This window comes from Aptenodytes patagonicus, chromosome 4 (genome assembly GCF_965638725.1).
Source record: "Aptenodytes patagonicus chromosome 4, bAptPat1.pri.cur, whole genome shotgun sequence".
Taxonomy (NCBI): Eukaryota; Metazoa; Chordata; class Aves; order Sphenisciformes; family Spheniscidae; genus Aptenodytes; species Aptenodytes patagonicus.
Window position 1 is genome coordinate 6,839,689 of NC_134952.1, and position 14,290 is coordinate 6,853,978.

A 14,290-nucleotide genomic window follows, 5' to 3' on the forward strand; every position below is an offset into this window, starting at 1 on the left:
TAGGAGAGACACCTGCTTATAATCTCCTCTATGGTGAATGGAGCATAAGCTGTATTAGATCCTACAGCTATTGGATCCCACAGCCAGTGTAGCTTTTTGTTAATGCATGTCATAAAGATGCTTAAGTAAATCACATGGGACACATCCGTGGGAAACACTCACGTTACTAATCCTGCGTGTTCAACACTCCTGGGTCAAACCCCAGAAAACCAGTACTCTGGCTTAAATAGCATGAATGTTACAACAAATCGGATTTTATTTATTTGCTTCCTGGTTTTAGAGCATTTAGTGATTCCCCATGATCACAAAGGTCACAAATTTTCTTTCATGTTCAAATAAACAGGAGATTCTCCTTCAGGATTATGCCCTCAGAAAAGAGACATTAAGAAACAAGCACCTAATATCACAAGATTTAAAAAATGAAATTGTGAATGCTGGCAAATTCCCCTCAATGGATGAAACACAGGAGGTAGATTGGGCTCTGCTTGCTTTTCCTTTAATATTTTTCTTTATCTTTTGGTGGGTTACACGGAGGAGGCTTTGGCTTCCCATCTACCCACTGCATAAAAGTGATATGAGAGTGAGATCCTGCCAAGATATATTATTTTTATAAGTGTTATCAATTTTCCATTGTTTTCAAAACTAAAAAACACTGTGCTTAGCAATGATGGAGCCCAGGCTGCTCCCGGTGGGCCAGTGCTGTGGTCCCTACTGCCGGGACCATTTCAGCCCAAAGCTTGATTGAGCTCAGGACCAACAGTTGGAGCATTTTGCTCAGCCCTACCAATGATTATTGCTTCTTATCAAAATAAATACCAAATGACAAATTCATTGGCCAACCGCTCCATGCCAACACTGCTCCTGCTGTACCTTCTGGAGGTAAAGCTGAGATTGTTGGCTGAGTCTGAGCTCCTTCCAGTAAATTGTGAGCCTAAGTGCATCTAGTCTCTCTTGTCTTTTGCCCTTGAACTTTTAGCATGGCCTTAAATGACGACCTTTCTTACGCTGCCTTTTCTGCCTTAGGCACCATCTAATCCTTTACTGTATGTAAAACAATGCCCTGGTTCTCCCTTCAGAAGTGAATTTTGTCTTTTGACAAATAGTCAAATCCACTATTAGATAAAAAACATTTTTAACAGCCCTTTATTTGTTGGTATTTGATGGCGGTTCTTTGATCCCTGAAGGGATATGCAGCGCTGTTTGTGATATATAGCAAATTGATTTTACACATTTCCATCTTTTATCAATGAGTCTTCCAATGGGGTTTCACTGTAATCAGATTGGAGATTACCACGGCACAGCCGTTGGGAAGGGATTGGAATTTACGTGCAATACAGATTAGGGGTTTAGCGACTGATTAGGAAAGTGCTGATTTATCCAGCCACCGGTACAGCAAGGGGTCTCGCGTGTCTGCTTTTTTCTGGCCTTGGGTTTTGACCTCTTGACTTCTCACTTAGAAATGCCAGCGTGCAGCACAGAAGTGATTGCTGATGTGGCTTCTCTCAAGAACAAGTTCAAGTCACTGCAACAGTAAAACCTCCTATTTCTGTGAACAGAGAAGCTCAGAAATCTTTATGCGAGTGGACACTTTGCTCCGATGTGTATCAACCAGGACAGGCTGAGCAGACAGACTGTGGCAACACTTTAATCTGCAGTCAGGAATTCCTGCTGACAGCTGATGCAATGTGCGTGCGTTAGTACACGCACGCATGCTATGGGGAATAAAGCAGCTATGTAGTCACCCGGCGAGACAATATTTCTCCATGCACAGCTTTTCCTAGATAGCTGTTATGCTCTCCAGGTTTCTCCCCCCGCACACACTTGCAGGAGGGTAGCTGGGACTATACATTACCAGACTGTGAGGTAATAGGAGCGCACATTAATTGATATTCCAGTGTAGCTCTATCTACCTGATGGATACGACGTTACACACCAGTGCGCAGACCGCCAGTAGCATGACGTCATTTGAAATTGCAGAGCAATCGATGTCAGCAAAACTCCCGTATGCTCTGTAGCTGCTGAAGTTTGGGCAGCTCAAATAAAGCAACCGTGCTGACAGTCACAGGCTGTGCTAATAACAGGGGCTTGTGTATCCGATAATAATTAGCACCGTCTTTCTACTCATGCAGATTTATAGAGATAAAAGGCAGGCAATATGGGATCTTCAGCAAAGGAGAAATATTTCCAAATCCTTTGGATAGTTTGGGGAATTTAAATGGATTTATATTTTAAATATCTATTTTTAGTGTTTCAGTTTAGGCAGAATATACCCACTGTTAGGTGCTGTTTTGGTAATACCCTGAGACATGCCACACTAGTGTGCAATAGAGGTATAGGAAAAATACCTTCCTCCAGATGAAGTGAAGCAGCTTTTGAGCAGCAAGGGGTGCAGCAGAGCTTCAGACATACCAGATGAAATGCTCTGATTTTTTCTGATCTTAGAAGCTGAACAGTCCTGGGACTGTCCAGAAAAGCACCTGGCAATCCTAGGCACAAACCATGGCAGTGCGATCGGATATAGTAAGCCTAACAGAACAACAAGTCTTTACTATCTCCTACTAGAAAAAATAATAAAGGCCACTTAAGAATGCACTAACCCTCTTGTCGTGAGCAAGCCAGCATGTAGAAAAGGAGGAGCAGAGGGCGTGGATCTGTTTGAAGCTGTCCCAGTGGCAGGCAGTCTGCAGAAATCTGGACCAGCCTCTGTCCAAGGCACCAGCTGAGCCCTCAGACTGTGCCAACGATAACTTGAGTTTTCATAGCCAGAAGGTCGCTTGTGCACGGATTTGTGCAGGCGTCACTGCATGTTTTAGCACTGTGCTGTGGCACCGGACCAGGGTCGATCCATTTGAAGAAAATGTTACTACTTTCCTTTGGGTATGGCCTGGAGCTGAGGCTGAGGTTTCCTATATGAGGTCTGACAATATAATATTCTGCAGGATGAAGGTTTCATGCATTAAGAAGTCCTGGCTCCTGCCAATACTGCTGGGTATCATGTGCTTTTACATCAGGTAGCGTGTGCTTCAGTGTCTGGGGAGCAGGAACCAGATGTGAATGCTACAAGAATTCAGTGATGGTTCCCTGTTTTCGTATGAGGGAGACTTGGCATCTCTTGAGTTTAAATGTAAGTTTTCACTCAATTAACCTTGTGCACATTTTCTTTTAAAATGCATTTAAGTATTTCCTCCTCCTGGAAGAGAGGTACAGGTGTGTCTAAGTTAGCTTGTAGAATAGCACAACAGGAACAAGTCTTTAAAGTGAAATATTTGGTGCTGAGGAGGTGATGTTCACACTATAGGCATTTTGGGAGTTTATTCTGGATTAGCTCCAGTCTGGTCATGTAGATTGAGCGCTCATTAATGGAAATCCAAGAGCACATACATACATATATATATATATATATATTTGCCCTTGTGATTTTTTAATGTATTTTAATTTATTCCTGTCCCGAATCAAAACTGTTTTCATATTTTAGTGATACAGCAACCCATTAAAAAAAGATTACCATTGCTTAATCAATATGCTTTTAAAATCCTGACTTTTTTGTTTGTATGTGTTTCATTTTAAGTTGCCAAAATTATGACGCAAAAGATTTCTCAAACTGAAAAAGGGAATATTGAAAGAGAAAACCGGACAAAGTCTTGTTTAGACTGCAGCCATTCAGCTAGAAGTGCTTTCTGTTTTAGAGAAGCCTCTGAAAATATCTTCAGTTCTTAAATACCACGGTGTTTATCTCTTTGTGGTCACCAACAAACAGTTGTTACCGCGTTTTTGTGGTGACCAAACTTAGAAGCCCCCAGTGACGAGGGCAGAGGAAAGAGGGCTGAGAGCAGCCGTGCCATGTAGGGCACTGCCACTGATTTCCCAACAGCAGAAGGCTTGTGGATATTTTGGCAGTGTCTCCTGTTTGAGGGTGGGTGTTCAAGATGGTTTTTTTTTTTCCTGAGCCCTTAATGCCCTAATCACACCTTTTCCATCTTGGGTATTGGGAAAAGCCAGCAGAAACCAGCATTGGGTGGAAGAGTGTAAAGTCTTCTCCAATTTCATCCCTTAGAGAGAAATTTGTTAAAAAAGATTTTAAAGAATATTTTGAGGAAAACCAAATTCTTAGATACAAATGAAAAAGGCCCCTGTGTCGGTGTATGGTCGAAGGCTCGCCGCTGTGGACTAGCAGGAAGGCAAACCAACTATTTAAAGATCTTTGCTCACATCGTTCCCGAATATGGCACGGAGTCAACCATCGTGGTTTCTGTTTCCCTGCAGACATAAACAATGACACTTACAATTTCCTGCTTGTGCAGCTCTCACACAAACGTCTGTCTATAAGGGAAACGGCTAATTACTTATTAAACCTTGTACTGTGCTTAGACTGGGTTAAATATTGACTACGAAAGTTCAAGGGGAATCCGTGTCACCAAACGTGAACTTGGGCATCCTATTTTCTAGGAGCTGTTCAAATAAAATGATTAGGCGACAGGATACTGCACGTAGGCAGGGGGGACAAAGAAGGGGACAAAAACCGGAGCAGATGGTTGCCTCAGAAGTAAATGCCTGTCTTTGAAGCCTTGGGTTTTGGAACATGATTGCAACTGGTGGCTCGAAGGGGAGATTTGTTACAAAATAAGTGAATTAAACTGAGATTTGCAGAGTGTCTGGTTTGTTTTGCTGAAAGTCTTGGAGATGGTGGGCGATTTGGCTGGGAAATCCACTGGGCTCGTGAAGCAGGATTTGCATGGTTGGGAAGCAGTTGGAAGGGCAGAGTACAACAGCATTTATGTTAAATTTGGGGTAGATTAACCCCAGAAGCTAATTCAGGACTGCCTGACTGGATTGTTTCCCAGAGGTTGTGAGAAGCAAACAGATGCCTTATGTTGGCAGGAATGGTCCCTGTGTGACTTGTGGTGGAGATGCTGCGGGTTTGGGTTAGGTTTGGTGAGAGCAGGCTGGGGCTATGGGGCAGGATTTTCTGTTGGCTTCTGGATCCTCCTAATTCCCTCAAGCCAGAGGATTTCTAGCTCTCTTCCAGAATTAGGCAGTTTGTCCTTCCTGGAAACGGGAGGCTAAAAAAAAGCCTTTTAATTTCAGAACGTTGCAAATATGTTTTAATGCCATTTCTTTTGAAAAAGCAAATTAGGAATGCCATTATTCAGATGGGCTTGCCTTCTTGAATGGGAATGAAAAAGGTAGATTGTGCGGGTACGTGTGCCAACACACCTTTGTTGTACTTATCTCTTCTCTAAAAAAAGTTTTCTGGTTATCCATTGAACTGCATACCTGAACTGCGCTGTCAGTATAATTTTAGCCTTAGAGTAGAAATATTAGTCCTCTCTTTTGGCCCACGCTAAGCCCACTGGCAGCACTTAAGAAACAATAAATAATATCTTTTTCTTCCACACTAAAAGAGAAGCCTTCTAGCATACGAAGTCTGTTTCTTCAAAAGTAATTTGAAGTAATCCTAACTCTCCTCTGCGTTTGCTACCTCAAAACCTAAGGGATAAAGTTACTATTTTTTGCTGCTGAAAAAATATTCAGCAACACTTGAAATTGAATGTCACCCATGCACATTTAATTTAATAAGATGGTAATTTCATGTTAAATAAATACCAACTGATTATTGAAAACATATGCTCAAAGGATTTAAAAACCATGTAAGAGATACATATCTCATCTACTGTTGTTGAACTGCAATAAATCTATGCAATAATCAAGTGCCAATTGTTTAACATACAATAACTATTTTATTAAATCTCAGTGAAATGTGTATGCAGAGCACTTAATTAAATGGAACATGTTCCCAAATATTCTATTTTTCTTATTTTTGGAACATCTAGAGTAGAAAATTTACTGGCAGCCTTCACCCAAGGGGCTAGTTATTACTCATGTAAAAATATGGCAAGCACTTCTTGTGCTATCAATAAATATCCATTTCATCAGGAAAGCAGCTCCTACCACAGAGGTAGGGAAGAAAGAGAAAATATGTCACTTTACTTGCTGTAAAATGAATCCACAAAGCTGTTTTCTCCATCACGTTGTTGGGCTCAGCTGTGCAATCCAAGCCTAGAACTTGCTCCTGCAAACAGTCTACTATTCCCAAAGCTAAGCCTGACCAGCCGTCGGGGCTGGTCAGCAAATACTTGTGGTGTTTTTGTGTTCCTCTCTAAAAGTCTTTGTTCTACAGAGATGCTGTTGTTTTTTTCTTTAATCTTTTGATTGTTTTTGATAAGCATTGTTTTTGTCTGTGGGCGCCTATGTTTTCAAGCCAAGAAGGACCCATTAGCTCATCTAATCTGATCTCTTCATGTCACATACCAAAGCATTTGGCCCAGTTACCCCTACGCTGACCCCTACTTTACTTGGCTATTGCATACCTTTTGGAAATGCAGACTGTTTTGTTTTGAAAATATGAAAAGATGTTGGATTCACCAGTGCTTTGAACTGCTTATTCCAATAGTTAACGGTATACATGGACAAGACATTCATCCTTTTATCTCTGTCAAAAAGCATTTTTATCAGTTCTGCTCTCCGTGTAAGGGCTTCCTACTGTGCGGAGAGCCAAGAGTTCCTCTCTTTGAGGAGCACCTACTCATGTTAATTGAAACTCTTGCCATCATTGCTTTGTAAGCCCTTCCCTGTGGGAATTGTTCTTTGGTAGGTGTTTGTCCAGCCCCCAGCATAGTGAGGCCTCTATCCATTGATCCATCATTACAGCTTGAATGCCAACACAAATAATGGTAATAATGATGTGCAGAGAGTGTAAGTGTATAATCCTCATGTTAGTCTTGCAGAGAGGGTTAAACTATTGTAGTAAGGGTTAAACTCCTACTGAAGCAGGAGTTGTCCAGCCCAGCTTTCTGGCAATGGGTATCCCAAGTTAACCAACTCTGGAAGCAAGTTTAAAACATGGCTTTTAGATGGTCCTTTCCAGCCATCCATGTTCATTCTGAAGCCTGGGAGAGGTGAAAGAAATCAACTTTGGTGTGAATCATCCTTCTACTAAGGACTCTGGAGGATCAGGTTTTGCAGTGATGAGTATGGTGAAGGCCAAATGTTGCCTCAAGTGTTGGTGTAAGAGATTGTGTTCACACGGAATGAGTGGTTTGGTTAGCGGCCTTTGTCCAACTCCTTCACCTCACTGTCGTAATGAAAGATTTCTCTGCTTTGCTGTATTCTCCTCGTAGGACACACATTGTCTGTGATACCCCAGTCCCTGATGTTAATTCCTTGCATGCGTTGATGGGTTGTTTGGGTGCTTCATGGTAAATGACTTTGCTAATTTGCTAACACAGCACTTCAAAAGAAATCTTATCTTCATGGAAAGTGAATGTGTTTGGTATTAAATAATAAAATATACATAACCCGTGGGGCTCTTAAAACTTATTTAACTTCTTTATAAACTTTACAATACAGTATGTGGATATTATAAATTACTTTCCATTCCAAGAAACTGTCCGGGCTGGTTGACCTTCCTTGGAATTTCCTCTTTGTAATTATGTTTAATGTGTTAATAAAGTTCACTTTGAACTGTATCATGGCAAATGGTCTCACAGGACGTGGGTCAGTGCTGGTGTGTTCACCATATGTGAAGCTTGACGTTAGTGTGCAGTTTAGCTGAAGGAATAACAAGGCTAAGTCCAAACAATTGTAGAAGCAGTATCTCCTCCCCAGGTTAGCAGTAAAAGGGGTTCATGGAAAGTTAGGAATGTGGAGTGGGAAATCATTTAGCTTTGACTGCTAGGTGTTACTAAATTATAGCTCTAGGTTCGAGTCACTATCAAAACACCATATATCTAGAGGGTTTTCACACAGAGCTATAAATCATGTTTACTACATGTATGAGTTGAATGAGTGCATGAACTTTGCAATGCAGTCCAGGAAAATGTAATTACATGTGTGTGTGTTTTTGACTGTGAGAAATATGGACAGGAAGCTCCAGGCTATTCCACTGTTGTGTCTTAAATATACTTTTAGAAATTGTTTTTGCTGCTTCCCGGAAATAGCTATTTGCTAAAGCAAAGAAGCTTTCTTGGGTTTTACATAACTCCTTTTGCCAAGAAGTGGCAACCACCAGCCCTTCCAAGGCAGTGGGGGGGAGAACAGGAATGCTTGTGAAGCAGTGTCAGCAGCAGAGCAGCAAGTGGGGCTTTTCTGCGGTATAGGATAGTGGAGAGCAGTATCGCAGGGTATAAATTGAAAATTGCCCAGCTGTTCAGTAAGACAGGTGTAGGATCTGTCTTTTATATAATGGAACAGAATGGAGATTCCAGTTGCTTGTATTCGTAAATGAGGCAAATAAATCTGCACACTTGTCTGCATGTATATGAGCAGAAATATTTAAAACAAATGAGGTGATCACGGCATTTCCTTGTTAATGTTTGACTGGGCTTATATGATCTTGAACAGAAAACTTGGCATCTGACTAGGATTGTTGGTTTCTTTCGGGGTGTACTTACATGTATTTGCAGATGGGGAAACTACAAGCAAGAAAATAACTTGGTGGAAAATGTAGGGTCTGGATTGTTTAAATTATATTTTAAGCCTGATTGCACCCTGGCCCTTGGAACTCCAGGCATGATCTCTTCTAGTAACTAAAATGATTTGAATGTTATGGGGCAAAGTTATATTTAGTTTGTATTTGGAGAAAGAATAACAACCAGGCACGGGGGGAGGCAGCTGCATTCTCGTCACTTCTTCCCAAGTCACATCCACGGATGTCAAACCCCACCCTTCCCCCTCGGCTGAAATATAAGAAATTATTCTCTCGAACTATTGGGTTGAGGACAAGGGGGACAGAAGAAAACCTGCCCCCACTGGGTTTGTGTCAAGGTAGGGCTTAATTTATCGTAATAGCTCCTTCTGTTCGCACAGGCTGTGAAGTCAGCTGCACCCTCTCCAGCGTCGCGTGGCTTAAAAGGCTGTTTCTCAGCAGCGCCCTGTGGCCGTAGAGAGCTGCCTTTGCATAATGGAAAATTGCATTTTCTCTCCCCACCATTCCCCCCTCCCCTCCCGACTATAAAAATGTGTAAAAATCCGTGTCACCAATTTTGGTGGAATATCTACCTGGGGCATTGGTTTTGGACCCTTCTCCCATATCTCATGGCAAAGTGCTGCAGGAAGTTATCTCTGTCTTCAGGAGCATCAGAGGCTGCATTCTCAGCACTTATAAAGGCTGATTATTTCAAGAAGCACTGCCTAATGGCAAAGAAGTCAGGGGGAGTATGGTGTAGGGACACCTCCCCCAGGATTTACACCCAGGGCCAGAGAGCACTGCTCTCTCCTGCTCTGTCTTGAAAGGATCCAGTCTGGAGCTTTGGCCCATGGGTGCAGGCACATGGCAATTCATAGGATCCCCCCATAGCCAGAAAGATGGTAAATATTGGCGTTAAAGAATTTGTGTTGGTAGATATATGAATTCACAATTTTAACAATCTGGTGTAACAAAATGATTTCAGGTTTCAAAACAATCCCTTAAGGTGTTGCTGTCTAGCTCTTGTGGTGTTGCCCTAATGCATAACCCACAAACAAGGCAAGAGCGGCAGTACAGCAAGTAGCTGTAGGGTATTGCTCTCAAAAGACATTAGATAATTTCTGCTCACATACAAGACAAAGCTGGAGTCTAGGACGGCTGACATCATAGTGACACCGGCTGCTTGAGGAGTAATTGCATCTGCTTTTTAATGCTGCATTAGAGCACAGGACAGAAGCTGGCAGCGGCAAGGGATGGGAAGTCGGCAGCAGCCAGGGTTCAGCTTGTTTTTACCTCGCTGGCAGCTGTAGGTGAAGCAGCAGGTGCTTTCCTGGGATTTTGCCTCTCTAAGCAGCTGTAGAAATGTATCCAGCCTGCAGGGCCGCGGGCTGTGCCCTGGGCTCTGCTCCCGTGCTGCCGCACTCAGCTGTGAGTGCACGCGTGCCCCAGCCCCGCGGGAGGCAGCCGCCAGGGGACACCCCCAAATCAACGCCTTGGGAGAGCTGGCAGCTATTGGGCACTCTGCTCTCATGGCCACCCCCTGGCATATTATGGGCCAGTTCTGCAAGGTGGGGAGCTCCCTTCAGTACCAGTGGTGCACATAAGAAATTGGGGTGCTCAGCATCTTTGTACTACATCTTTTTGCTCTGTTCATAGAGTAGAAGATAGAACTGCCATAGAGAAGCCCTGGAAATTAAACTCCAGGGGAACCTGAGGGGTTCTGGGCAGCTTAATGTATGGATTCAGAGGGGGAATACGTTTCTATCTGGATAGTATGGGATTTCCATGGTGTGCCACGCGAGGCAGCTCTGTGTCAGCAGCACCCACTGCACAGGGGATGTTGCAGAAGGGCCTTTTTGGCCCTTTCACCGCCTCCCCTCCAAACACTGACAGCGCAGAGTGGCGAGATGTGCCAAAGTGTATCTTGACTTGAAAAGCATTCATCCGTCACTGTTGCAGTCCCAAGGCAGGGCTGTACAGATATGTAGTGAAATAAGACCCAGTGGATGCCTGTACATTAGAAAGAGAGACAGAGATCTGTGATGATATCAACATTTTATTCTTGCTGTAGCCATCTACAGGAGGTCCAGATATCATTGGCTTGCCAGGGCCTCTGAAGCCTCTGGCATATGCGAAGGCACTGATTCCAGAGAGTGCTGCTTGCGCAGAAAGTTATTAATGCGAAGATGATATGTAATAAAATGGGAATATTTACAGCACCAAATGAACAGAAGCAAGGTTTTAACATCTATGTCCTGAGGCTGTACCTCATTGAGAAGCGCAGGCAGCTGATTCCGGCAAAATTCAGAGCAGGAAAAAGAGTGGGGGGAAATTTTTATTCGTCATCCCGAGAAAGTCGCTGGAGGGGCTAATGAAGGGCTGCAGAGGACCGTGCTAGTGTTTTTCTTCTCGGGCAGAAAGGCTTCAAGAAACGCACCCTTTTCTAAATGTCATAAAGGTCTGCGAATAGATCCTGTGACAGAGAGCGATCCAACAATTCCTCAGAACGAAAGGTCAATCAAAGGAAAATGGCATTTAGGAGGACCAAGCTTACCGCTGACCCAAACATGTGACAGATCTAGGGGCAACTCTGGTGCCATCAGGAGAGCCGCTTGTGCAGCCTGCCCCAACGAGGCACATGACGTGATTGGGAAACTATCTGATTCCTCCAGGTCTCAAAATTCATCAGGAGTCAACCTGAATGTTGGAAGGAAAGGGATTTTGAAGGAGCTACAGCAGGTTTCCAAGTTGGGAGGAGGGTGCTCTCTCTCCACTGTCCCTGCTTGCCCTGCACCAAACATTTTTCCCCAGCACTAATTATAGATCTGTGTGGTGGGTTGACCCTGGCTGGATGCCAGGTGCCCACCAAAGCCGCTCTACCACTCCCCCTCCTCAACTGGACAGAGGAGAGAAAATATAACAAAAGGCTCCTGGGTTGAGATGAAGACAGGGAGATCATTCACCATCATGGGCAAAACAGACTTGACTTGGGGAAAATTAATTTAATTTATTACCAATCAAATCAGAGTAGGATAATGAGAAATAAAACCAAATCTTAAAAACACCTTCCTCTCACCCCTCCCTTCTTCCCGGGCTCAACTTTACCTCCGATTTTCTCTACCTCCTCTCCCCCAGCTGCACAGGGGGACGGGGAATGGAGGTTGCGGTCAGTTCATCACACGGTGTCTCTGCCGCTCCTTCCTCCTCAGGGGGAGGACTCCTCACACTCTTCCCCTGCTCCAGCGTCGGGTCCCTCCCACGGGAGACAGGCCTCCATGAACTTCTCCAACGTGAGGCCTTCCCACGAGCTACAGTTCTTCATGAACTGCTTCAGCGTGGGACCTTTCCACGGGGTGCAGTCCTTCAGGATCAGACTGCTCCAGCGTGGGTCCCCCACGGGGTCACAAGTCCTGCCAGCAAACCTGCTCCAGCATGGGCTCCTCTCTCTTCATGGGTCCACAGGTCCTGCCAGGAGCCTGCTCCAGTGTGGGTTTCCCATGGGGTCACAGCCCCCTTCGGGCATCCACCTGCTCTGGCGTGGGGTCCTCCACGGGCTGCAGGTGGATATCTGCTCCACCGTGGACCTCCATGGGCTGCAGGGGGACAGCCTGCCTCACCATGGTCTTCACCACGGGCTGCAGGGGAACCTCTGCTCCAGTGCCTGGAGCACCTCCTCCCCCTCCTTCTTCACTGACCGTGGTGTCTGCAGAGTTGTTTCTGTCACATATTCTCACTCCTCTCTCTGGCTGCATTTGCTGTTGTGCAGTTTCCACACACACACCTTCTTAAATACATTATCACAGATGCGCTACCACCGTTGCTGATGGGCTCAGCCTTGGCCAGTGGTGGGTTCGTCTTGGAGTCAGCTGGCATTGTCTCTATCAGACATAGGGGAAGCTTCTAGTAGCTTCTCACAGAAGCCACCCCTGTAGCTCCCCCTGCTACCAAAACCTTGCCACGCAAACCCAATACATTCTGTTTTTGCCATTTGAATATGCATGGAGTAGTATCCTGGCACACAAGTAGCTTGCAGTGAAGCTACTCTTAAAGTTTGACTTGATTTGGTAGGTGTCTCGGTCAGAAAGGACCTCTCCAAGGGCCAACCCAGAATTTCAACAAGGTTGTGGACTCGTGGACATTTCTGCTCCTTTACGCTGAGTGAGACACTGCACCATGTAGGGAAATGCAGCAGAATTTGGGGTTGGATCCTCACCTGGTGTTGGTGAATTCTGCTTTATCAAAGCCAACACACACAACCTCTACTGATGGGTGGATTTCCACTTTAAAAGATTCAGCAACGCAACTTGTGTCAGATCAGCATTCAAAGGATCTTGGGATTACCTCTCCATCCGCAGAGCTGGTTGGAGATCTCCCGAGGTGAAGAACATTAACAGCGTGGTTTGCAATGCTTAGGAAGACCTGGACAGGCAGGATTTCTCATGGTGTTTTGCCAGTTCCCTTGGAGTCTGGGAAGGCACCATCACCTTCGAGACGCTGTCCCACAGGTGTCTGCAGAAGCTGTGCAGGGGTGGGTGTTATCTTTGCCAGGGACTGACTTTTTCAGAATAAGTGCTCTCAAGATCCCCACTTTGGGTCTTCAGCAGTTCATCAGAATCTGAGTGTGTCTAAGACCCATTGGTTTAACCAGGCTCTTAGATAAACTAATTGATGAGTTTCAAGCTAGTTCATGACTCTTTTCTGAGCTTGAGCAGCACTTCAGTTCACCAGCAAAGCTGCGAAGTTAATGGGTGCGAGTCAGCATGAGTAACTGCGACAGCAGCTCTGTAGTCATTCATGAGCTGGACTGTATGTACTGCCTTAGTCATGCTGGGGAAAATTCAGGCAGACATCGGAATAATAGGAATTAGTCATGAGGAAGTGCAAATATGAGCTTTGTAGCTTATCCCATGTGGGTCCAATCCTGCAAAACACTAGGAACAGGAATAAAATATGAGGGAACAATTCCAAATCCCACAAACATCTTGTGGGTTTTGGGTGCAACTCAGCATCAGCAATCCTTAGCAAAACATTTTGTCCTTATGCAAGAGCAGGGCACTTATCACACCCATTAATAGACTATTCTGGGAAGAGCATTTCTCTTGCAGTTTGTGTGGGGAACTTGTGCAATTAATGAAAAGGCAGAAAAGGCAGATGCAGGAAAAAGACTCTTTGCTTCAACTTTTCAGAGCTTTCGGAAGAAATTCCGGTTTGAATTCAGCTACGGGACCATTCCCACTGTTGGGGTCTTTATCACTTCTTTTTTCTGAGTGTTGGCCTGTCCAAGTGCATCCTGTTATCATGTGGCAAACAGTGTGTTCACTCTGTGGCATTCCAGGGACACATGAAATTATCACTTTTTACAAAGAACAAATATTTGTCAGTCAGGTCAAACCAGCAGGGTTGCCAAGGCAATTTATAAAAATATCCTCTTTTGGACTATAAGCAATGTTAACATGTCAGGCTATGCTGTATCTTTCGGTGAAGCGCTACCCAATGAATGCTTTATGTCTGACAACTGCAGGCTTATGCATCTCAGATAGAGCCCATCTGGTGACTATTAAAGGGAATTACTGTACATACAACATGAAAGGATTTTAACTTTTTGAGGGGGGTAGTGTTTTGTTTTAAGTACCAGTGCTGTTACTAATTTTGCCTTCAGGATAGGTGTTAAGTTTAAAACAACTACAGTTGCTTTACCAAATACAGCTGAACAGTTGGTGTATTGGACTTCTCCTTGCTATAGGATGGGGGTGCTTTGGAAAAGCAAAAGAGACTCAGAACCAGGCTTCCCTGGTGGGTTATCATGAGCTGCTGCTGATGGCAAGG

The 14,290-nt window shown here is 44.3% G+C and overlaps 1 protein-coding gene across 3 annotated transcripts in view; it reads left to right on the top strand.

The window, feature by feature from the left end:
- The window catches only part of FGFRL1 (fibroblast growth factor receptor like 1), a 183,391-nt gene that overhangs the window by 76,665 nt on the left and 92,436 nt on the right, over nt 1-14,290 (top strand). The window lies entirely within an intron of this gene.